At 38.2% G+C, this 26,899-nt stretch overlaps 1 protein-coding gene across 6 annotated transcripts in view; it reads right to left on the minus strand.

Moving 5' to 3' along the window:
- Positions 1-26,899, minus strand: part of PRLR (prolactin receptor) — a 128,243-nt gene that overhangs the window by 49,410 nt on the left and 51,934 nt on the right. For 5 of the 6 annotated variants that reach the window (XM_015848354.2, XM_015848359.2, XM_015848356.1 and 2 more), the window contains one exon: positions 22,702-22,785. The gene's annotated coding sequence lies outside the window, so the exon portion shown is untranslated. Of the gene's footprint in view, positions 1-18,665; positions 18,763-22,701; positions 22,786-26,899 lie in introns of all 6 variants that reach the window. The other variant, XM_032441134.1, reaches the window with a different exon arrangement.

Genomic DNA, 26,899 nt, shown 5'->3' on the forward strand with positions numbered 1-26,899 from the left:
TTTTCCTTCTGTTACTGTTCCATGTTGTTGCCTTGGGACAGATGGCAGCAAAGGGCAGTCTGACAGAATGGCGTCTGACATGGAAGTACACGTGAAGCAAAGGTGAGTTATTGAATTCCTCCACACAGAAAAAATGGCACCCACTGACCCACTCTGATGCTTGCTGAATGCTTAGATAAACTTAACTGTGGATACGAGCACAATGAGGTGGTGGGTGATGTGTTTTAGTAATGGCAGCAAACCATGATCTGGACAGCTGTGCACAGCTGTCACACCACAAAATGAAGAGCATTGTGATCAGTTCATCTATATGAACTGGCAGATTAAGACCAGGAAAATGCATATGGGAGCTGAATATCAGCTTTGACGCATTGGAAACAAGGATGGCAATGTTGGAATATTGTAAAGTTTGTACCAGTCAAGAAAGCTTACATAGGAACAGAAAGAATGCTGTGGAAGTTCATCTGGACCTACTGAGCCAATACAACACTGAAGGTGACAGCTTTCAGAAATGCATCATTACTGGTGACAAGATATGGTGTCATCACTACAGGCTGGAGTCAAAACTGCAGTCCATGGGGTGGTGATGTTAATTCTATGTTGATGTATAAGTTCATGAAACAGCACTCAGTGGGTAAAGTCATATGCACTAGGAAAGGAGTGATCCTTCTGGATTTGCTGGAACACAGGCAAACCATCAACTCTGACCACTACATTGAGATGCTGACTAAGCTGAAGGATCAGACTTCCAGAGTCCTGAAAAATAACCCTTCTCTTGCGGCAAGATAATGCCAGGCCCCAAATCAGTTTGAAGACCATGGAATACATTGCCAATCTTGGCTGGACTAACCTATGACAGGCACTGTATAGTCTTAATTTGGTGCCTTCTGACTTTCACCTGTTCAGGCCAATATCTAACAGATGGCATCGTCAGCATTTTTCCAGCAGATACAACATCACAGCAGCTGTGCAATAGTGGACCACATCTGCTGGTGTACATTTTTGCAAGCATGGTAAATGGGCTCTTGCTCATTGCTGGTGAAAATGCACAGCTAATGGTGGTGACTATGTTGAAAAACAGGTTTTGTAGCTGAGAATTTGCCATATGAAACAGTGTTAGTGTGCTCTTTGTATCTAATGTAGTTACTATGGGAATGAATAGGGGGCATTACTTTTAGACCTACATACTTCCTCAAGGAGGGATTTTTATATGTAGAGAAAAGGTAGCACCCTGCCTTTACTCAGCAACAGAAAGTGTTTGAGATCCTCATACAATTTTCTCACTTTTCTTTTAGTTGTAGCACGTGCTTATTTGGTGTACGCTCTGTAATTTTCACGGATGTTGATGGATTTTCCACCTGTAAAACAAGTGCAGTGCCATTTTGCATGCCACATACCTGCAGAATATAAGTAGCCTGTGAATCTCTGAGAGGACAAAAAAGTTGCACTCTGACACTAGATCCCACTGTCCACGTTGCCTACAAGGATGTTAAGTAGCAGTGGTCCCGACACCAGTTTCTGAGGAATGACACTCACCACCAGTCTTCACTTGGACAGTGAGCTGTTGACTGCAACTCTATGAGTGCACCAATCCAGCCAACTCCTCACTCAATGCTTGATCCATCTATCCATCAAATCCATTTTTCTCCAATTTGGTGACCAGACAATGACAAACACTTTGCACAAGTCCAGGCAGATCATGTCAGTTTCTCTTTCTTTATCCACTGATGCTGTAACTCCACCATCAAATGCTACCAAGTTTGTCAGGCATGACTTGCCCTTGGTGAAGCCATGTTGGTGCTCATCTTTATTTTCTATGTGCATTAGTAGGGCCTTCAGGAGGATCTGCACCATGATCTTGTCAGGCATAGAGGATATTTGTGTTCTTCGTATCTGTCTAGCCTGAATTAACACAGCTTTGCTTGCCCTGTAACACAGTGACTGCTTATGGGCTGCTGGTGACTGCTGACAAATGCAGCCTCTAGCTTTGTGTTCCTGGCAACGCTCCCATGTTCAAGGCACCCCTACAGATTGCATAAAAAATCTTTTTGGACATAACATGAAGAACCATTTCAGCTTCACGTGGGGAGTCTGAACACATCTGCTGCACTCAGATGGCACAAACAGAACAGAATTAAATATATATATATATATATCATAACTTTTAATATAATTCACAACTTCCTGTCCCAGGACTGTTTCATCTTAGCTATGGAGATTTGTCCCACAGTTTAACATGTCCAAACAGTAAATACATTCCTTTTACTTCCTGCTCATCCTTATGATTCCTCTCTTGATGTATCTACATTCTGCGTTTTTGAATCTACATATCTGGTCTTTGCTCTGCTGGCTGGATTTTTCTTCATTTTCTTCAAGGACTCTAGAAGAAAACATATTACCTAGTATTTTTCAGACGCTTCCCCTCATTAAGGTAAATACACAACTATTTCTCTACTAGCAGCAAAATTATACAGCTGTTAGTGTAAGCAGGCAATTTCGACTTCACTGAAGTAATTGCAACACAAAACAAACAAACAAACAAACAAACACAGAAACAAGCAAGCAAGCAAACAAACAAACAAACAAACAAAACACAACCAAAAACAACCAGTAAGACCTGATCATTCCCCACCACAAATATCGTAATAACTTGAGAATTTTTCTCACATGTTATCAAATTACCATTATTATTTCCATTTACTAGGAAGGTCTAGCAAGAGAACAAAGGACAAAAGGAGGACCTTTTGCCATCAAAATTTGTATGGCAAATACTATACTGCTTCCTGTTATATATAAAAAAAAAGTTAAATGAAATATTAACCTTTATTTTGAAAGACGTTTGCTTTACTACCTTTCTTCCATTCTCTTTTTAAGCAGATATACAGTTCGATGATTTTAAGGATTAAAATGAAGTTAACTCAAACTATTTTCGCACTGCATGATGTTCTTAAACAAGCTGCAGATAAAAATAACTTGTATAACATTGCAAATTTATAAGCTATTTTTCACATTTCAGGTTAAGACACATTCCTGTGGATCATGCCTTAAAAGTTAATAAGAATCAAGCTAGGAAGCACAATTAGAATGGAGTTTGTAAGAAATTCCAGAAGAAATCACTGTAAATAGAACTACCCTTGGAAATGTTGAATTAAGAGACTGGCATAAAAAAATCTCTGTGAAAAAATAATTCTGAATATCACAATACTAACAGTATGTGTTCAAGTCTTCCCTGCATGTCCTAGCCAGATCAAGCACTTACTTGTCCCTTAAATGTCTTTTATACTAAGGAGGGGAAGAGAAAATATAAATGTTTACATTGACCTTAACACATTGGATAGAAATAGGTCCAGAACAATAACCTTCACAAAAAGGTATAGAATGGAGCCACGGGTAAGGGAGGGGTTGTATGAGTAACAGAGTGCGACTGTACAGCCCTCAAGGGTGAGGACAAAGCAGCTTAAATTTTCTCTAAGAAAATACAGGGACTGGGTGGACTGACTCCAAGAGGGAAGGGTAAAGTAGGAAAAGAAGATTATTTTAAGCAGATTCTCTGCACAAGCTGCTTTTTAGCAGCTGGACTTATCTAAAAGGATATATATATAGATATATTGAACATTGTACATAAAAGATAGAAATTCCCAGATTTAATTTTTGCTTCTAAGGAAGAGGCACTGCTGAATTTGAACCTTTACTAGTTTCATGCTTTTCTATATCCACATAGATAAAAGCAAGAATCACTTGCAATGTAAACTGACTACTGACCACAAATATTGTTCGGTTAATGATTTACATGTCCAGGAAAAATGTCCTCAGGTTTAGTACACCGCCACTGTAAAGCACATTTACAAGACATTCTGCAGCCATGAGGTAACAAAGAAAGTATTTTCTTTTACTGCTCTGTTTCTACAAAAGCATTGCAACCCTCTTGCCAGCTACAAGCCAGCCAGTCTGCCCTGTAACAGGATCATGCAAAAGAAAAACAGGGTCAGAATGAGAAGAAACTACCTTGTTGTCTTTGTTATTCTAAAACCTCATTGGCAAAGAAACACCATGTAGACAAATATGTAGTTGAAAGAAGAACAGCCGATCAGATTACAGAAGCTATGAGGAAGACTGGAAAAAAACTAAGTTAGGAAGGGTTTCTAGAAGTAGATGCACATAAAGACATATTTGGGACTGAATGTAACACAAAATCCATGAAAAAGTGAACTCAAATATCAAGGAGCTCAGTGCTGTAAGGACAAACCCTCAGCCTCTCCCAGAATGGAAAACAGCACTGGTACTAACACAGAGGGCTGGAAAACTTCATATAAAAAAAGTGGAATATATATATATATATATATATATATATATATATATATATATATATGGAGATATATCTCCATTATGCTTTTTTGTTTGTTTGTTTGTTTTGCTACAGTCTGTGTTTCAGTCACAAAGGCATCAACCCTTCCTGCTAAATCCCCTAATTACTACTATCTTACTTCAGAGGAGCACCTTTTCAATGCAGCAACTCTTTCAGCTGAATGTAGATATTTGCTATAAGGCTGAATAAAGCAGGACACACATACTTGCAAATGAACCAGTTCACCATAACATATTAGAGTTGTCTTATTGAGAAATACCAATTTTTAACCATCTTGTTTTCTATATGGAAGACAGCAAAGAAAAAAAAAATAGACAATACAGGCAAGCTGCCAAGACAAAAAGAGTTACTTTAAAGAAAGTACTATTGGAGACAGAGTAATCAAGTCACTGAATGCCTTATCTTCTTTAAAACCTTGGAAAAATGTCTATCGGTATTCTTTTAACCTTGGTTTTATTTGAACAAGATTATAAATATGAGATGAACTGGGACAAACTGATACAAAATATGTAACTGAGACTCAATTAAAATAACAACTTTTTATTTCATAGCAATGAGACAAAGAGCTTTTGTGGGCTGTCAAAGCAGATCTCTCACACTCTTAAAAGAGATACATTAATTTAGTTTAGAGATATTAATTAAAAATTTTCTCCAATTTTTTTTTTAATTAATTAATTTTATTTTTTTTTTGAAATGAGTTCCTGAGCTTTTATTTTTTCCTACTGTATGCAATAGCAGAGCAAGAGAGGCAGTAGGTGGGTAATACTGATACAGATCAAGCTCCTGTTGCAGCTCTTGATCTTATTGCAGTCCAGAAAGAGGAGATCTTCAGCAAGGAGCTAGAAAGGCAACTGGGGTTGCAAAGCAACAGCCCAAGGAGTCTAGTACATGAGAGAGAAGATTTGTGCTCTAGTGATTGAAGTCTTCCTATAGTTCTACATATAAGACTCAAGATATAACATTCAAACTTCAGGGGAAGGACAAGTTGTTCAGGAGTGCTCTTGAACAAAGAATGCATTTTATAGCTGGGAAATGAGAGACCATACTGCTGGTGAGAATTAGGCATGTTTTCAGGATGCTGGATACTAGCTAGAAATAGCTACACCATTGGCACATATGCAGAAGCCTAAGCTTGGACACCTTGGGAACTTTCAAAATCAAAATAAAAGCACCTGACAGATTTTGCAAATGCTGGATTTATATGCTTTGATTTTGTCTAAGTGCAATGCTCAGCACTTGCAAACTACAGGGGATAGTTCAGAAGATTGTTTTTATCTAGATGTAACATACCCTAACAGACACAGTGCTCTCCAGCTTAACTTATGCCTGCTTTTTCCTGGTAGCTTCCATAAGTTTGCAATAATTCCCTACTTGCTGGATGTTATTTTCAAATTCAGTATCATATTAGTTATATAATCAGTGGAAAGTGTTTATTATCTTGCCAAAAGCCAATTAATTGGTCCAAATTAAAATTATAAAGGTATTGTGTTCTATTCTGCTTAATTGTTCCAAAACCTAATAATCATCTGGGTAAACATGCATCCTGACTAAAATACTGATCATTAAGGTTGGTGTGATATAAGAACAGGATAAGCTAATCTTAAAATCTGAAGGAGGAAGAGATTAATCATGAAATTGCCTGGCTGAGTTGTGCATATCTTTAAAATGTCTTAAAAGTTTATCCAACATCATTTTGTCCAGGAAAACAACTGTTATTAATAGTATATTGATACTGTGAATAATATTTATTTCCTCATTCTGTATTACAAATACAGATTTTCCTTCTTGCCTACTCTCTTTCTAATTAAGCTAACTATTACATCTACTTCTAAGAAACAAAGAGTTGGCTTTGAAGTGTTCTTTCAACATAACAGTGACTGCTCAAAGTGGAGCTCATACTGCACCAGCAAGACTGCAACAAGTCTAAGACTCCTGTAAGACTATTTAAAATCTTGCAAAACTGTCTGGACTAACTACCGCTACCAAAATCAGACTTACTGTGTCCCAAAGGAAAAGATTTCAGTGTCTTCACTTTTCCCTTTTGAGTACAAACCATTCATTTGAATTATTTCTAATTTTTAGATCATTATTTTTGGTGTCTGTTAAAACTAACTCATTATTTTTCCACTGATAGAAGCTGGATACAGAACTGATAACGGCATTTGGTAACCACAGGCAAATAAGTCAACTAAACCTTGCAATTAAATTGAAAAGAAAGTATATCTGCAATAGGGGAGTTATTCTAGTTTTAATCTAGCACTTAAAAATACCACAAGGAAAAATAATAAAGTAAGATACTCACTTTTTTCCTATCTAAATGAATGGATTTTCTCTAATGAGTCAGAAAGAATTTCACCTAGGTCATTATCTTATCTATAATGATCGGTAATAAAAATATGGAAAATAGTTCTCTAAGATAATATACTAAGCTATTGAACCTGCTACACCAATCCCTTGTACACTTCCATCTCTTTTTCTTTTGCTCCATGTTGACCATACAGAAGAGTTTCACTGAATTTTGAGACAGCTGGAAATGAACACAGTATTCTAAATTGGAGTTAGCGCATTTCTGCTCTGTTGGGTAGAATATCAAAAGCCCACAAAACTGTAATTAACAGGTTCTCCATGGAACAGAATTTGTTGAAAACTTGCATAACAAAGAAATTATATGACTGAAGACCAGAAGTGTCTCCTTGATCTCACTGCCACTTGTGCCAACTTTAATTGGAATAATTCTCACATAGTAAGGACATGTTCTCAAACAAGAGGAAAACTGTGATGCAGCAGAAGAGAACAATTAATCAGAAATTAATGATCAAGCTGTCTGAAGTTTTCACCCATATCTCCATATTCACTGTCATCCTTGAAAGTCAGTCTTGAAGTGGTTGCTAATTAGAGTGCAATTCAAGCAACTTTTTAGGCTAGCCAATTTATTTTTCTTTTTATGGTTAAATCACAAATGTATTTCTCATTCAGATGAACCATAATTCAGGAAAGTTCACTATGGAGGGATTAATTAAGTAAAAACCTACCAGGTGAACAAAAAATTCAAATATTTTCCTTCAAGTATGGCAACGCTGAGTATTTGCATTAGTTGCCTTGCATTTACTTACAAGCAAAATGATAAATCCATGTCTGTAAGAACATTTGTTATTCTTGATATTGATTTAATGCGAAAATTCCCATTTCATTTTTCCCCTCCACAATTCACAATATTTTAAATCACTGCACCCTGAACACTTGTCATACAGTAGCAAGGATCGGATTCAATCTCAAATTCATTTTCATTTTTCTCTCAGAGTTGTTTTTCCTTACTGGAGCCCTGCTGCTCTGTAAACATGCCATGAAGGGGCTTTGTAAGGTCTCAAGACAGATGCCTGCTAGGCTTATTTTGGGCTTGTGTTGGCTTGCCTAACTTTTTTTACTTTTTTTTTTTTTTGTCTTGTTTAGCTGTAGAGAGGTTTCTTTTTTTAATTTTTTTTTTATTAGTAGCAACTAATTATTGATGATGAAATACTTAATAATAATTTAAATGACACAGTTCAGTGGAGTACAGGCATTGGGGGTACAAGATGCCACTTGAGATCTCAGGGGCTATATACAGAAGTACACACTAGGAACTGTATGCATAAAAATATTTAACTGCATTAATATTACTGAGAGTTTTTCTTAAATTGTATCATTTATATTCCTTCTGTTTTTCTGTAAGAATTATTTAATTCAACTACTAAGATTCCTATTATAGTAAAATAAACCCACAGCTTTACATGTAAGCAGAGTTTCTACTTTGCCTATTACAAAATTCAGAACGCAGCATTACTCCTTTTACCTTGAGCTTATTTAAGCACTCAATTTTTTTTTTGTAGTTTCCTGACTAATTCTCCTTAATACCTCATGTTATTTCTGACAGGAGAGATGTTCGATAGCTGTTTTTCATGTGTAATCTCCTTGATTTCCCTAAATTCTGTGTCATATTACATGTAGAAACAAAATGACCATAACAAATACAGTAACATCATGTGATTGTATTTCTGATATAGAACAGAGATACATAAGTCATAACAGCTCCTACTCCTTTGCTTTTAAAGACTCTTGACGTATGTTTTTTTCCTAATAGAAACAAAATGATACGTGTAGTTGCTGGGAGAAACAGGAAAAGAGGGAAATTTGAAAGTTTTATCTGTGAAGCTTAATTTACAGGCTGAATTTTACAACCAGTTGATGTAGTGCGTTCTCATGTACATTCTTCGGCTGGAACTGCTTATGTAGTCAATTATCCGTTTTAGCATTTGTTTCTAATAGTGTTCATAATGCGTAAACCATGCTTTAGAAACAAGACAGTTGCTGGACTGGACAACTGACTAATGCGTAGTTTAGTGTGATGTTGCTACAGCAACCAAAAAGATGAAATAGTATGTCATATATTATTTACACATTGCTTGGAACATACAGCTTTCTAAAATCCATTAGCCAAGCAGAGGGTGCTGTTATGGAGGAGACAAGGATGTCTTAAAGCATTCTAAAATAGTTTCCACTGTTCTGGAGGTTCAGGAACGTAAATAAATCAGAGCGAAGTACTGAAAAATAAAGGAGCCTTCCTTTCTGAGCGCATGATATCAGTATTTCTGATTTTATGGTTACCAGAAGATTTGTGAGCATACGTCATTGACAAATAACACAGACTTCTTACTTCAGAAGTGCACATTTGTGTTTCACAGCAAGGCATGCAGAAATCTTGTACACCTCATGATACACACAAAGGAACTGCTCCTGTCTGAATGAAGGCTTGAGGAGTTCTCAAAATGGAGGCTACGACTTTGCTTCAAACAGATCTCATCAGCACATACCTGTACCACTCCTCTACTACAGATAATTGCCTCTCCTACTCCCTGCAGTTGCACACAGAAACTGATATGAAAACAAAACCAGTGTGTTGGTGGTGGTGAGGGAAAATAAGCATAACAGACATGTTGGGAAATACATACTGGCAGATTTCATGAAGGAATCTATTTATGCATTGTTTGCAAGTAATCTGGAAATCACGCAGTTTATAATGTTATTATGAGAAACAGTATCCAAGATAGGGTTAAAATTTTAGATTCACCAACAAAGTGCACATTTTGGATAAGGCAGTGAACAAAACATCTGGAAAGGAGTCTGGAGATGTTTTCCAGACCACAGCAGAAAGATTAATGACCCAGTCTGTCAAGCTAAAATGGAAGCTTACAGAGAGACTGGAGAAGGTTTTGATTTAAGAAAAAAAGGAAAGAAAAAAAAAGAAAGAAAAGGAAGAGCAGTAAAACAATCTATAGAGTGGATAGGCCTGCTGCTCATTGTCAGAAATGGATATAATTCTTTGCTTATGTACAAACACAAGAGAGTTTCATAATTATGTAAAAAGGGAACATTTTGTGCTGCCAGCAGAAGAAATTCTGTAAGCAATGTATGATGCCCAGTCTTTTTCTACATCTGAAGTACCAGAGGGATTCTGGCAGTTGTATTCAGAAGAGAGACAAGTTTCTGCACATTTGAGACACTCCCTGACAGCACTAAAACAGTGAAATGTCTTTGGTGCCCAATGCTTACTATACTTTCTGTAGCATCCTTTTTCACCATGAACAACATGGTACAATATATCATTTCAGGGTTGGAGGTAAAGGCAATGAGTCTAAATGGAGTAAAGTACCTTCCTTATTTTATTTAAGAAGTTTGAATGGGATCATATTTTTGAAAATGCTGTTACATGGCCATCTGCTACAAATGGACTGGGACAGCAGTGTAAGATAAAAGTTAAAAACTGAGTCTGAGGACTGGGAAGAAGAGTTGCAAGGAAGAGGTCTTGTTAGAAGCCTTCACCCTGGAGAGAACTACAAAACCCGTAACTGTGCCCTAATTAATGTGACAATGACTTCCTTGGAAGTCAATGGCAAAAATTTTATTCACATAACTGTTGGTATTCTTTTACTGTGGTACATCACCATTCCAATAAATAAATAAATAAATAAATAAAAATCTCAACATGAATCCATCTAGTTTTACATCTCAGAAATGTGACACAACTAAATGCTAAATTCACTCAGCTTGGACATCCCTTCTTCATTCTGGCAAGAATATCTATGCTACTGAGCTTACTGGCCTCTGCCCAGGCTGTATGTTGGCTCATATTTAAAGAGATCCCTTTCTCTGTGGAAGAATCCATCTGAAAAAGACTGAGCCAACCAAGAAAGGAAACAGATCTCCAGTCTATTGTAATGCTCTAGTATCACCTAATACAAGTGACGAAGATCCCAAGACAGTGCAGTAGATAATGGATCATGAGATCATGAGAAGGAGTCCCAAAGAACTTCACAAAGGATGGTGCAGAGCTCTGAATAGGACACAAGCTCAGTGTCATGCCTAGTCATGCTCTTACAGTGAAATCTTCACTGCAACACTTGCTGAACGTGCTTTCTGCCAGTAAAGAAAACCACGTGTGTTAACAAGTATACACATGCAAAGCTGTCAGGAGGTACTCTGGCCAAATGGAGGTGGTTTATTAGAACAAGGACTGGCAGCCTTGCCCAATCATTTTTTTTCCAAATAATCCTTCCAGATGGAGGCCAGGGACCCTGCCATATCATGCCATCTCTTCTTGTAAGGCATTCCAAGCTGTACATGTAATCTCTTCACTCAAACAATAATATTATATTGCCCAGCAAAGGGAGTCCTGGCTTTGTCTGAGTGCATCATGACCTAAATTAAAGGCAGGCCTGTAGTGTCCCATAGAAGACAGGGTAGCTTCAATTCTGTACTCTACAAACATCAGAGGAAGTCGGTATAGGGTAACAACATACTGGAAAGGGGTAAATATGCATATAATTCCTCAGTCTTTACTGAGTGTTAGCTTTCATGGAACCTGCTAATTGACAGAGAAGCAATCACAGTCTGTGTAGCAATGAAAAAGACTTACAAAAAAAAAGAAAAAAAAAAAAGAAAAAAATCTCTGATGTAATAAATAATTGGAAGAAAAAAAACCAAATAAATCATTCATATATGGCTAAGTGTTTTGCATTCTCCCATCACACTGTTCCTTGGACAAAGCACATCCAGAACCTAGACACAAATTAATGCTACCTAAGTATTGTAGTTCCATCTGGCAGACAGCTAAGCACCAAAAGAGTGTTTGTTCACCTCTCTGCACAGCAGGATGGAGGAAAGAACTGGAAAAGAGTGAAAGTGTGAGAACTTGTGGTCAGAGATAAAGACAGTTTACTAAGAACAAATGAACAAGTGAGAGAAGGGAAGAAAGATAGAAAGGAAGAAAGAGCAGAAATTAAGAAAAAAGAAAGAAAAGAATCAAAGAAGGAACAGAAACAAACGAAAGAGGAAGGAAACTCTTGTTATGCACAGTGCTATTGCTTATCACCGGTCCTAAACAATGCCCAGCAATACCCTCAGAAACAGCCACCCCTAAGCCAACTTTATGAGTTTTTAATGGTTCAGCATGATACCATGTGGTATCAGCCATCCCTTTGGCCAGCTGAGGTCAGCTGCCCCGCTTCTGTTACTTTCCACATCCTCGTGCACCCCCAGCCTCCCTGCTGTCAGGGCAGAGTGAGAAGTGGAAGTCATTTAGTCGGTGAAAGCACTGCTCAGCAGCAACTGAAGCATCGGTGTGTGATCAACGTTAATCTTGTCTTAAATCCAAACCACAGTGCCATATCACCAATTAGGAAGAAAATTAACTCTACTCCATCTGAAATTAAGACACTGAGAATGACTGTAAATGTGCTAAGAATTTAAGCAAGTCCTTGTACTTGCTGGGAAAAAAATAAAATGTTGAAACAAAACCCTAGAGAAAGCCTTTTCTTTTTTTTTTTTTTAAATGTGGTGAGCTGTCTGTGAGTCAGCTGCCAAATGCCCACCCAGCAACTTTCAGCACTCCCAACAGGAAAGGAGAAGATAAGATGAAAAATGTTCCTGTGCTGAGAAGAAAGAGAAACAAAATGCAAGAACAATCACAGTGCTGAAAGTCCTAAGGAAAATCATAAGAGAATGCTGGCTTTGTAACCAAAGTCAGTTTCAGGCTTGACAGCAGCTTAGAAGAAGTCCTTGAAGGCAAAAGAAGGAAGGGTTATTACTTGTCCTTTTATGGACTGCAGGGTCTAGCTGCTTTCTGATAGATTTATCAGACTTCGTATTGTTTGCATTAATATTAGTTAGTATTAATAGAAACTTTGTATTAGGTTTTATCAACAATACTAATAGGCCTTAAACCATCTGATAGTGCACTCAGTAGATACGTTATAAGAAGTTGTTATCAGAATAGAACATCCCATATGACAGCAGATGTATGCATAAGTAGTAACAATCTAAGATAATATTCATGTCTAGACTGTAAATCTCTGTGTGGGAAAGTTAACAACACAGCCTCTAAGGAGGCTCTGAAATTCTGAAATATCCTAATCACAATGTTTCTCAAACATTATAAAGCTGAGCATGAATTGCTTATAAATGCTTGTAGTATACCAGAGTATGACACAATGATGCCAGCAGAACCATAGCTTCCCCAGAGAACAGCTACAGCTACATCACCAAATTCATCCTGCAGTCTACACTGATATCGAGGATTGCCTGATCAAGGCACAGGACCTTGTGCTTGGCCTTATAGAAACCTCATGAGGTTCACTATAGCAATGGTTAGGCTAACAGAGCTTACAAACAGTAAAACAGCCCCAAATCATTAAACATTATGTTGTCATAAAATTGCAAGAAGTGTTGTCTACCCACTTCTTTATCAGTGTTGAGCCCAGGAGCTGTTCAGTCCAGAAACAACTCTGAAAAGGCAGAATACCTGATTTGGAATTTGTGAAATAAGGCCCAGAAGAGTCTTCACATCCTGGAATCACAGAATCACAGAAACACAGAATGACCCGAGTTGGAAGGGACCTCAAGGATCATGTAGTTCCAATCCCCCTGCCTGGCAGGGCCACCAAACATACACCTTTACTAGATCAGGTTGCCCAGGGCCTTGTCCAACCTGGTCCTGAACACCTCCAAGGACGGGGCATCCACAACCTCACTGGGCAGCCTGTTCCAGGGTCTAACCACTCTCCTAGTGAAGAACTTCCCCCTAACATCCAACCTAAATCTTCCCTCTTTTAACTTAAAACCATTTCCCCGTGTCCTGCTATTGTCAGTCCTTTCGAAGAGTTTACTCCCCTCCTGGGAGTAAGTTCCCTTCAGGTATTGAAAGGCTGCAATGAGGTCACCCCGCAACCTTCTCTTCTCCAGGCTGAACAAACCCAACTCCCACAGCCTGTCCTCATAGGGGAGGTGCTCCAGCCCCCTGATCATCTTCGTGGCCCTACTCTGGACCCTTTCCAAAATCTCCATGTCTTTAATGGAGGAATACTATTACTAAACTGTTCAGTGTCTGAAAGAATGATGCGTTCTATCTGCAGATTCTAGTGTGATCCCACTGTTGCCATCACTATACAGTTCAGTTGTTTTCTTAGTGAAATGGTCAGCAAGCAGTTCTGCATTGCTGAGTGATACTGTCTCACGGACAAAAAAAATAAGAAAACTTGCTGTCTTTTCAGTCAGCCTGACAGCTTCTTTTCCCTTTCCAGTTTGATGTCTACCAGTTTATTGACAGCAAAGTGACCCAACAAAATCAAATGTTGACATCTAACTAATTAGGGCAACCTATACAGGCTTACATGTTTAAGTTAAGAAGTAATCTAGTACAAATGAGGCCAGTACCTTGTGATTATTAGCAGTAATGCAGAATTTCTGGGATGGCTGTTCTGCTCAGACATTTTCTATCCAATTTGGATGGAGCTAGAGAATTCTGAATTGTCTAAGTAACTCTGTACGTCTTAGATTCTGAATGATGAAACAGCTGTTTCATAAAACAGTGACTTCTAGCATGACTGCAGGGACATCAGTCAACAGAGAGAAGCTGCTGGGCATGATAAATTTACAACCAACCTACCTGTTTTCAAGTACTGGAAAGAAGCAAGTATTAGAGTATGTGGCCTTATGATCTTATTAGGGAAATTTGTGCCTGATGTTCTTTCTAAAGTACACAACCTAGGCACAGTATTTTTTCTAGAAGTGTGGCATTGATTACCAAAGAGATTTTGAAAGACAACAAAGTTTATCAATAATCAACAAAGTTTAATTCCTAAAATATGAGGAGAGCAAGTAACAAATACAATCAGAACCACAGATTCCTGAGTTGGAAGGGACCTGCAAGAATCACTGAATCAGAATGGTAGAGGTTGGAAAGGAGCTCTAGGGATTACTGAGATCAAATCCCCTGCTAAAGCAGGTTCCCTATAGTAGCTTGCACAGTTAGGCACCTAGACAGGTCTTGACAATCCCCAAAGGAGGAGATTTCACAGCCTCTCTGGGCAGCCTGTTCCAGTGCTGTCACCCTCATTGTAAAGAAGTTCTTTTGCATATTTGTGTGGAACTTCCTATGTTCCTGTTTTTGTCCATTGCAATTTGTCCTATCACAACACGCAACTGAAATGAGACTGGCCTCATCCAACTGACCTCCTTTATAGCAGGTCAACACCTAACCTATTCTGGTGCATATTCCTCCCTAGGTGCAGGACTCTACGCTTGCTCTTGTTATATCTCATCTCCACCCAATTCTCCAGTCTGTCCAGGATCATCAAGTCCAGCTCCTGGGTCCATGCAGGTCCATCCAAAATCCAAACCCCAAATATTCTGTGAGCTCCAGCAGTTCAGGGCCATGCCTGCTGTCCCAGGCAGCCCGTTCCATGCCCACTGCCCTCAGGTGCAGAACCTTTCCTGAACCCCCTGCCCTTCCTTGGCACAGCTCCATGCCGTTCCCTCAGGCCCTGTTGCTGTCACACAGAGCAGAGCTCGGTGCTGCCCTCCGCTCCCTGTGGGGAGCCATGGTGTATCCCCATGCAGCCTCCATGAGGCCTCCCTGCAGCTCCCCTGCCCTGGGTATCACAATAAAGAATATACACCAAATCTAATACATAGCAGATGATTAGGTTTTGTAGGTTAAGGGAAAAAAAAAAAAAAAAAAAAAAAGTGGTGTGGACTTTCAAACATAAAACTGTGATTTTAAGGGAAAGGTATGTAAGCCCTTCCATAGCTTATGCTTTTCCTTTTAAGCATCACTCACATTTGCAGCTTGTAAAAGTAATAGTTTTGGTGAGTGCTGGCTACAGAGCTTCCTTCCAACAATGTATTATATTTTGGATTAACTTATCCTAAAAGGTCTGTGTACATACTTGTTTTCTCTAAGCCCCACCATTCTCTGAGAGCCAGGAAAGGCCTTGAGAGGCCTTCTGCTACCTTTCTGTGCTCCAAAGAGAATACTGCCTGACAAGTATACCCTCCCCATTTCTTAATACAACTGTTGATTTTTTTTAATTTTTATTTTTTTTTTAATTTTTAAACTTCTTTCTTTTTTCCTTTCTTCCTTTCTTATTGTATTTCCAGCCTTAAATACACAACTATGTCACTTTGGCCATAATCCTGAAAGTGCATTACTGTTCAGAAGACATAATCCTAAAATATCTGTTTGGAAGACGTTCATTTCTGAATACATTTAAGTGGCTTCAGGTTTATTCTTCTCACAGTTCCTGTAAAGCTTGATGAATATGCACTCAATGCATTCTTAAAACCAAAACTGTCATAATTGCACTGCATAGGATAAAGGCATATTAAAGTATTCATAAAATTAAATCATTCTTCTTAAATCACTGTTTAGCAGTCTTCTATGCATACCTCCCTCTTTTTCTGATACAGTACAGTTGGAAATCAGGAACCTCAGTGTAAGTACAGAAAAGAGAAATAGTTGCAGAAGCTGAAGTTGCAAGGGCTGCTGCTGCTGAGCTCCTGTCAAATCCGACTGCGAATTAAGAGGGTGGTTGCAATCAGTAGGAATCTTGCAGTTGCTTGAACTGCTAATACTCTTTTGAAACAGCACTTGTTACTATTGTAATGCAGAATAAATCCCATCTTTATCATGCTGTTCCAGATCCCCTCAAAGATTAGCTTTGTCTAAAAGAGTTTACTAAGATTATCAAGGACATATTAACTCGGGAATTTTCTATCCTGACAGTAGTAAAATCAAATTCTTTGTACACTGAAGTGAAAATCACCTGTTTCATCTCTGCCGATGGGAGTGAATTGAGCCGAACCATGAAAGTCAATGAAAAAAAAAGGAAACCCTTGATTGTCGCTTGCACAAGGAGGGGTGGGAAAAGAAAAACACTCAGAGGTTAGCATAGCTCTAATGAGAGGCATTCCTATGGAAATTAGGGCAGGCATCACCACTCTCAATACCCCATACATACTACACCACACTCAACTTGTTGCACAGGATTATCTCTGTCACACTGGGGCAGAGTCACAGATAAAGCAATTGCTAACTCTCTGCCTACTTTGCCACCACTGTTCAACTCTCAGCTCTCCTTGCAGTGCCGTACTGGTTCTCATTGCTCCTGACAACAACAATGTGGACATATCCTGGTTGATTTGCTATTAAAAAGAATCTGGGACAATGCCTTCCTAGTGCAGTTGCTTCCAATTAACTGCTTGTGCAATTTCTCCTAAGCTAATGGCTATCAACTCTTTAGATCACTATTTCACTTTTCCACTTAAAATTCTATTATGAACTAATCATGAACACATACACCTGGCACTCTTTCACATTTGTATGTCTCTACCTCCTGTTTGCTGAGCAGCACATCATGTATTTGGCAGCAAGGGCATCCTGGCAGCATGACAAAGCTTGTAACAGAACAGGGGAGGTCTCACTTCCTTCACCCTCCTTGCTTCTGTACATGTACCACCATTTTCCAAGCGCCAGGTCAACTGCACAGTGACAAGCAATTACCTTAACAAAAAATTTGTTGGATTAGCAAGTTCAATCAGTTTCATAAAGTTTCCCATATGCGTTTAAGACAAGCACAGTGGTGGTCAGTGGCAGGTAGTAATAACAGAGGTCGGAGAAATGAGTGAACTCCCCTTTTACAGAGGTATTCATTAGATTAACTCTACCACAGTGCCAAACCCAATTCTGTGACACTGTACTCAGTTGAACAATAGCACAGTTTTATTTTACAGTGATCCACTCCAATGCTCTAAGAGTTTGCAAAGAGGGACAAAAAACCCATAGGAAATTGTTCAGATCTTTGAACAGCCTGCATTAACGGTCTCACTGAGCTTTCTACATAGTTAAATAAGCTTTGGCAGTCCTTATCTCACTCAACCCAACCCTTCCTGCACTTGCCAATGACAAAAAGCATAGAGCTGCACTCTGTAGAGCTCAGGCAAGCTACCTCCTTCTCCCTTCCCCAATAAAGGATCTTGCTGCATTTTGATGATTAATGCTTATACTTCACTGAGGAACATTAATATTCTCCTAATATTCTCATATTCTTCACTGAGGAATATTACTGCACCGAGTGCTTAAGAGGTTTGTAGGAAGCACAGAAAAACCAGAAGTGTTATGTAATTACCACTGTACATAGATGTATATTGCAGGATACAAATAAGTTGAACAAATTTAGGAACACCACGGGATTCCTGAAAAAAACCTGGGTTAGCAAACTAAGAGAATAAAGTTAGAGGCTTATCTTCACCATACAGAGCTGGGATACATAAACACAAATAACACTTCTCTTTTCATTTCCCTACGTATCTTGGCAGTTAAACATGCAAGTTCACTATGCAAAGCTCCTCCAAACCTGAGCAAGTTTTATGTGTGGAAGAAAATCAACAGAGCATAGATAGAAAAGAACAAGTTCATAACAGCTGGTCCCACTTATCAGTTTAGAAACCTGTACCAATCTAAGCAAGCAGTAAACAATATGAAGCTTTATAAACTCAGCAGCTGTCACCAACAGTAAGAATAATAATGACTCTTGAAGAGGTGCCTTTTTTATCTTTTCCCTTTCCTTTCACTTTTCTAAGCTCCTTCCACTCAAACATAATCAGGACAGTTAGGAAATCTGATGGAATATCAGCCAGACCAGGCAGACTATAGGTGCTGACCAGTTTCTCATCCACAGAGATGGAGGGGAATTAAGCTTCCCCAGGTGCCATAAAGCACTTCTCACCACAGGCAGAAACTTAGCTTCACAAAGGCATAATTAAACCTTTCACATTCTTCACTTATACTGCAAAAGCTCACAAGTGAGAAAAATGTACTCACGCATACATGAACCGGCTCTGACCACTGCCTAGGCCTGCAAAGAAAATATGTGCCGCAGGCAATTGAAATAATATCTGAACCATACAATTCCAAAGAGCTGATACTCACATAATGGTTCAGTCTTCATAAAATCGTTTTCCAGTTAAGGTAGATCTGTAACATACCAGTGATCAACCAGGGTAATTCTCCAAATCTCTCTGCAGATCTACACTCACAAAGACAGCAATTAGAGGTAAAGGCTGGAAGAAACCACCTGATTCAGTCAGGCCACTTACTAAAATAAATAAACATACTGCATAATTCTGTTAATGAATCAATGAAGATACATTTGAAATCAGCTACTTCTTTAGTGCTCACTGTTTATACTGGGAGGTGATCCAGCCCTTCAGTGTTTGTGGCTCAGACTGTTTAAAGAGCTTTGCATTTTCTTTCCCTTTCTGTCCTTAGTGTTCCAGCCTCCCCTTGGCATTCTTCATTCTTTGTGTGATATGTTATAGAGAGATACAATCCCTTCTCACACAGCAGCCATATATTTATTCTCAAGTATTTTGCTAGGCTAAACAAATCATTTTTCAGGTATTTTCTTGTAAGAAAGGCTAATAGAATAAGAATAGCAGCTTTCTTTGTGTCTGCTCTAATTTTAATTAATGTTTCTTGAATATGAATGGATGAATTATTTTGATGTGTCCACTAGGACTTTGCATAACATCATTAATACTACTGTAATTCTGATAGAAATAACTCAGCTAAGGAAATCTAAAGCTCCTAGGACTGTGTTTGCCAAAGTAATTTGCCTGTTTTTCCAACTAATGAGCTTCTTGCTGAAACAGTAATCTTTGTTATTAGTCCACTCTCAGTTTGTGCATTCCATTCTGTTAAGATTTGCATTTTGTATTACTGAATTTCATCCTGTTTACACTACTGTAGCTCCCAAGGTCACCTAGTTCTTCCCTTGATATTAACAGTGTGCTTTGCATAACTGAGAAATGTTATAAATGTATTTCTACCTAGATTCAGATCCACCACTCACCCTGAGGAATTCCAAAGCTAGCCCTCTTCCATGCCATTTGTTCCCTTTCATTAGAGAATCACTGAAGCACAAAATGGTCCAAGTCCACAGCACCTCGAGTCCATCTGGTCCAACCCCTGCTCAAGCAGGAGCATCCTTTTGAAGATCTCCAGTGAGAAGATTCCACAACCCCTCTGGGCAATCCATGCCAGTCCTCTGTCACCTGCACAGTACAGCCATACTTACTGGTGTTCAGATGGAACCCCTAGTGTTCCTCTTGTCCTGGCATTAAGCAAAACTGAAAACAGCCTGGCTCCATCCTCTCTGCACTCTCTGTTTAGGTCTTTATCAATACTAATGAGATTCCCTCCCTCTGAGCCTCTTCTTCTCCAGGCTGAACGGTCCCAGCTCTCTCCCCCTCTCCTACTAAGAGAAGTGGTCCAGGCTTTCATCATCTTAGTGGTCCTTTGCTGGACTTTTTCCAGCATGTCCACATCTCTCTTGTACTTGGTGGGCCCAGAAATGGGCATACTACTCCAGGTGTGACCTTGGTGGTGCTGAGTAGAGGGGAAGGACCTCTGGCAGAAAGGCCCTTAGCAGAAAGTGCACACTGTTCACGCATGTTCAATTTGGACCAAGATTGCTAGGCCCTTTTTTTACAAAGCTGACTTCTAGCTAGGTGGTTTCTAACAGATGCTGGTGCCTGGACTTGTTTGCTTCTAGTTGCAGGACTCTGCAATTCTCCTCCTTGAACTTCAGGAGATTTTTGTCAGTCCACATCTCCAACCTGTTGAAGTACCTCTTGATAGCTGAGAAGCGCTCTGCTGAATCAGCCACTCTGCCAGGTTGGAATCATCTGTGAATTTATTGAAGGTGCACTCTGCCTCACTGTCTGGATCATTAATAAAGATGTTAAACAGGTCTGGACCCAGAACTGACCCCTGGAGTACTCTGCTTACTACTGGCCTCCAACCAGACTTTGCACCTCTGACCCGCTGAGCCTACCCATTCAGCCAGTTGTCCCCTGCTCCAGGAGTTTCAGCAACTCCTCTATGAGGATCTTCTAGTTGTTAGTTTCAAAAGTGCTTACTGAAGTCCAGGATGACACTATCCACTGCTTTCCCTTCATGCATCATGCTGGTCATTTCATTATAGAAGCTCATCAGGCTACTGAAGTTTGACTTTCCATTGATGAAACCAAACTGACTACCTGTCAGTGTGATGACTTTCTTCTCCTTGAGGTGCTGGAAACTGGTTTCCAGGATCAACAGTGACAGTATTTATAGAGGTATAGCCTTATAAATTTCTTACTAAATCCTACCTTCCAATCCCATAGTTTCATATGTGTCAAGAAAATATATGCGTTACTGAAGTTATTACTGCATTTCTAGGTACATCAGTGCAGACTGCTTGAACATTTCATTCTACTCTACTGTCACTTCTGTATATAATTATTGTTTCATTAAAAATTTGTTTTAAAGTTCTTCATATTTTCCAGATTACTTTAACCAGTCTACAGCTGCCTACATCTTCTTCTCCCATCCCTTTAATGCAGATTCTCTATCCAATACCAATCTTAATCTATCACAAAATATCCCAGATTAACAGACTTTATAATTACATACTCTGCTTTCTTATGCCATTTCTACAAAACTACATCCTGCAGCTTAAGTGGAAGAACTGAGAAGTCTAAAAAGCAGTTGTAAAAAGAAATCTTGTGTGAAACCTTGAAAAAAACAAAAATTCTGGGTGATTTATAATGGTACAAATCAATGCTGGAGAAAAGTTAAACATCTACTTTTAAATCTGCACAAGTTTATGAAATGAAGAATAATGTTGAAATCTGTCTCTTTGTGTTGCTGCATGTTAGTAATTTGGGGCACTGTTCTCAGATCCATATGCAGTGTGTTTTGTATTAGCATAGGCTGTATTTCTGTCACTGTGTCCACAATACCATGGTTTTTGTGGCTATGAAATTGTTATTTAAAATTGTTTTCTGGCATTGTCTTACAAAGATTGGTTTTAGCACAGTTGTTTGTCAGTTCATCCTTTCAGCTACTTTCAAAATGCTCTTCAATTTTAAAAGCAAAGGTTTTTCTTTTTTACTTAAATATCCTAATTTCTCACATATATAGTTTCAAGTTAAAAACTGGAGGTTTTTCTTCTTATTCAAGGAATAAAATTGTCACAAAAAACACACACTTATACACATTCACATCGAACTGAAAATGCCAAACAAACACAAAGAACCCTTCTGAGAACAAATTATTTTCAACAGATAACTGGTATTCATTTTTTTCATTCTTTTTTCCTGGTGACACTACTTTCCAAAGAAATACCTATTTTCAAATGCCCTTTGAGGCTTCCCTTGTACAAATTCATTCTATAAATAGAGTGAACATACTTGAAAAGAAATCCCACACATACATAGATGTAGCACTATCTCTTTCTGTAAGAAAAAAAAAAAAATAGAATAGCAGATTTATTCCACAACCACAGGGGTATTTCATTACATTAATTAAAATGGACTTGAAATACTCTAAGTGGATTCAATCCTAAATCTGCTTCTTAACAAAGTCTGAAATGTTTTTCAGCTTTTTCCTCTGAACTCCTTCCATTCAGTTCTGGGTTTGTTTCATTAAACACAAAATCCGTTAGATATTTCCTAAGATGCATGCTGTTTATTCCAGTAATTAAACTGTTGGTCAATTATACGTTACTTAATTTAAAACACTGGAGATTTGAGTACATTAATTTTCAGGGATTAATGTATTAAAAACTGAAATTAATTCAAAAATTACATACAATTTTGATAATATGGTACAGATATATTTCATAACCCTGGGGTAATGGGAATTTTATGGCAGTGGTAACTTGCCCACAGTTTAGGTTTCTAAATTTCTAATGGGATGCTTGTACCTGACTTCTATCCCAGTATTCCACATACCTTACCTCTTATTACTTAAATAATTCCCATGTTATTCACAGACAAAGAGATTAAGGACAAAAGAATAAAACTGGAACATTCAGTACCCTTTGCACATTTGAAGCTAATACATTTAATTCATTTAACCAAGCAATTTGCAATAATACATACCATCCAGAAAAAAGACAGAAATAGCAGTGTGATCTTACCAGACTCTGTTTTCAGGCACCCTTCACTGAACTCAGAAATTCTCTTAGACTCCAGATCAGGAGTTAAGTGTTGTGGCTTCTCCTCTGTCAATTGACAAAAAGAAATATCATGTCAATTGTTAGCTCATGCATTACTTCTCCCTGTGGACAGCTATCACAATATCCTTACTTAAAGATTATCCTTGATAACCTATCTGGAAGGACAGTCATGTTCAGAAGGGAAAGCAAATCACTACTTCTTAAGGCTTTTTGTTTTAACTTCTAGTGATCCATTCCTACAACTTTCTCCCTGATACAAGGCTTTAAATATCTTTTTTTATCCCCTCTCTTTAAAAAGTTACTTAAAAATCAAACCTTCTGCTTTTCTTGAATAAACAGACTAAGCCCCTTCCACTCTAAGACACTGATTTCAGCTTTCTCGCAAACAATGTGGACCCTTTGATTTCTTCTGCAATCATAAATCATAGGAGCCTACCAAATACATACGAATTTATTTTGTAATGGTGTAATTGCAGAGACTGAACAAAACTACCTTGTTACGGAGGCACCTTTCTTGAGATCTCAGCTTATCCTACAAACTTAGTCTATCTGCGTTGCTCATTCTCTCTGAAGCCTTAGTAGTTTTCAGAATCAGTGGTGCATTCTCCACTGTGTAAAATGACCTTTCATTCTATTTGCTATCTATCTTTTTGTATTTAACTGTTTAACACACTGTATGAATGGGTCCAAGCTACAGTGTAAGTAAATTGCTGAGTACAGCTACCTTTTTCTCTTCCTTCCTTACCTCCATGACAATCACTGGCCACTTTACTTGGGAATAATTTCACTATTTCTTTCATAACAGAGAACAAAAATAATCCAGCAGTAGTCCTCTAGAAATACCTCCAAAGAAATACCATTGGATTTTAAGTGTTTATTTAAATATGTTATTGAAGCACCGACTGTTTTAAACAACTCCTGATGACCAAATTAAGATGTTACTGAAAGATAATCTTTTCTCCTATACACATCATTAATGTAACTCAGACCCTCAAAGAAAGAAATCTTGCTTTAGGATTTAGAACTCAAGAGACTTTTCAGGACTGTTTTTCACTTTGCACAAACTATAGTTAACAGAATCAAACTCAGAACCAAATGATGTCATCTAAATTTCAGCTCTTCTGTCTTCTGATTTGGCAAAGCCTGATTCTCTCAAAAGCCACAGTTTTGCTTTCAGTGATGTTACTGCAAACTCAACAGACTACTTCCACACCTAATGTATTCTTTGAGCTAAATCGGGCCCATTTTCTGTTTGAGCTGACAGGATCAGAGGATATAGTTCTCAGACATAAATAACCATATATTAAAAGAAAACAAACAACAGCTCAAAAACCCAAGAACATGCAGAAGAATGTTTAAGCTTTACTAATGCTGTGCCCTTTCAAAGATTAAAGCTTTTGAAAAGCCCTTTGCCTACACAAAACATCTGAACTACACCTACAAACGGGTGTTTTCATATGAGAATACTTGGGGGCAAATTACATGACCAAAGAAAAATCTTCAGGATTGAATGCCATCTCATTTTGTTTTTCTATAGAAAAATATGCAATAAAATCAATCTTCAGATATGCCCATTAAGAAGACTATCACACTTATCCTTGTTGACTTCTGGTCAGTTGAAACAGGGTTGGGTTATTTTTATGTTTTAGAGCTCAACTTAAGATTACATTAGATAATAGTTTTCCAGCAGAAGGATTTACTTGTAAATCAGCACTATTTTGGTATGTCTCCATGCAAACTGGATGTTTAGCCTGAACTAGACTTCCAAATAAGCTGCGCTTCCATGTAGCTGTAATCTTCATTGCATGGCACCATGTCATGGTTTACTGTATCATATGCCTTATCCAGGGAATTCTCCAGCAAACAAACAAACAAGCCAAAAAAAAAAAAAAAAAGGACTCTTTGCTCGACAGTAAGACTAACGTGGTCTTTTCTATGTATTTTTAACTTCAGCAGAATATTTTAGGCAAAGTTTGGACAAGTAACATAATCTGTACATTTGATTTCAGCTCATGTTTTATATAGTAATATATCTGCTCCATAAGGTGCACCAGAATGTTTACATTAGAGGTTCTCTAAAAGAACAGTATGACAGACTTCCTAAGTCAAATCTCTTCAGCACAGCTTGGGCCATAAGCAAGGGGAAATGAAAAATCAAGAGGGCATGCACAGTGCACAGTGTTTGCCAGGACAGAGACTGTAGGACACACTTTAACTGTTCTGCTTTGCATTCCTGTCCTAAGCACTGGGAAATGCTTATGCAGACTTTGGGCTAGGACAGTGGCCAAGAGGTAACTAACACTTGAGCTACTTGGTAGCTAGATGTTTTGCAGTGCCTGATGAATAACTCATTATGTGGACAAGGACGTTCAGATCCAAGTTTCAGGGCAGACCCCAAGCTAAGCAGGGGAAATTCCCTGGTGGGAAATTGGGACCAAGGAGCTAAGAAGACTGGAAGCAATTTTTCATCCACCAGCACCATATCAAACACAAGCAAATTGTTTTTAGCCTGGTACTTACTGACAAAAAGATTTCTTGTCTCACAGCTGCCTACAGCAGCATGCTGTGAACTGCATTAAAAAAGGAAGACAAGTGTGTTTGATTATTATTCTTACATAGATGAAATTAAAAATGAAAAAATAATAAAAAACTCACTACTACTGCATGAAGTTAATCTCTTTACATGAGAGTCAAAGAGCTGCCACTCATCACTGGACACTGTTGAACATTCAAGAGGCTGACTTAGGTGACTTTCATTCTTGCTGCACAACAGAACTAAGATCACTAGTTGGGAAACTGATGGGATTTTACATATTTCAAGCAAGGGACTGGCAATCATTCTTGTTATGCCAGTCTGAAGATTTACACATAAAACACAGTGTAATATTAGCTTATGACTTACATGGCTTAGAATGGAGGAAAATACCTAGAATACTGAACATGGTATGATATATCAGCTGAAATAGATCATAAAATTTTAACAAGCAGAGTTGTAAATTCTAAAATTGTAAAGCAGGACAGGTTGTGTCAGCATGGCTAAAGGGCCCCTAACTTCAAAACAGATTTCTGTATACTGAAGGGTCAACCTTAACCTCAACCTATTTGTAAATGTCAGTAGTCAGTGTTCAAAAAGAAAACATTAGTACATGGGTAGTTTTATTCTGGTCTTTTTTTGGTGATGCTGAGCAATTAAGTCAGTTTATATGATATACTTCTATGTTAACTTTGATTATTTCCAACAGTGCTCACCAACAAACTCCAGATACTCCTACCTTCTCTGTAGTACCATTCCCAGTACTCCCCTGAACCTGCAATGAGTCATTTGAAGGAACTAAAGCTAATTACTTTTCTTTTTGTTGAGCTATTTTTTCGTAATCATAGCTCTGCAAGCAAATTAGATGAATATCAGTTGAAGAACAAAGTAGGAAAGGGCATGTTATAAAGTCTTATGGAGTCACAATTAAAGCCAGTATGTTTTGAGCAAATGTACAAGGAATAATCTCTGCAGAGTTTTGATTCAAGTATGAGGATGTAGCTAAAAATTTCAAATGTGATAAAGTAAAAGCTAATGAAAAACTAGTACTTTACTGACTGCTATCAGAGGACTACTAAAACATTTCTAGCTGTTTTCTACCATCAAGGCTGGCTCTACAGAGGTAGTGAGTCACTGAACCTAGTAAGCAGTTCATGAACACCAATTATTTGGTGAAAAAAAGAACAATAACAAAAGAGCGAAAATAAAATAAAGACATTTCTCAGGTATCCATCTGCATTTCTTACTTGCAATGTGACTCATGACAATCTGCATGAAGACATCTCAAGCTATAAATCCAAGTACTGCTGTGATGACAGACTAAAACTTTCACTGAGTTACCATGGGAGAATTTCAAAGAATGGCTTGTGCTGGAAGACACCTTAAAGACCACCTGGTTTCAATCTCCCTGACACGGAAAAGGAGACTGTTCACTAGACCAGGCTGCTGAAATCTCTATCCAAACTGAACACGAAGAAGAGCCAATCATGAAACTAAAGAGCTTCCAAGCCCAGGTCACCTGTGGCTCACATATTTGTCTCCACAGTTACAAAAAAACAGATATACACACACCCATAAACTGGGAAATGCTGGTTGTTATTTGTGGGAACTAACAGGAGATATTTC

This window comes from Coturnix japonica, chromosome Z (genome assembly GCF_001577835.2).
Source record: "Coturnix japonica isolate 7356 chromosome Z, Coturnix japonica 2.1, whole genome shotgun sequence".
NCBI classification, from domain to species: Eukaryota; Metazoa; Chordata; class Aves; order Galliformes; family Phasianidae; genus Coturnix; species Coturnix japonica.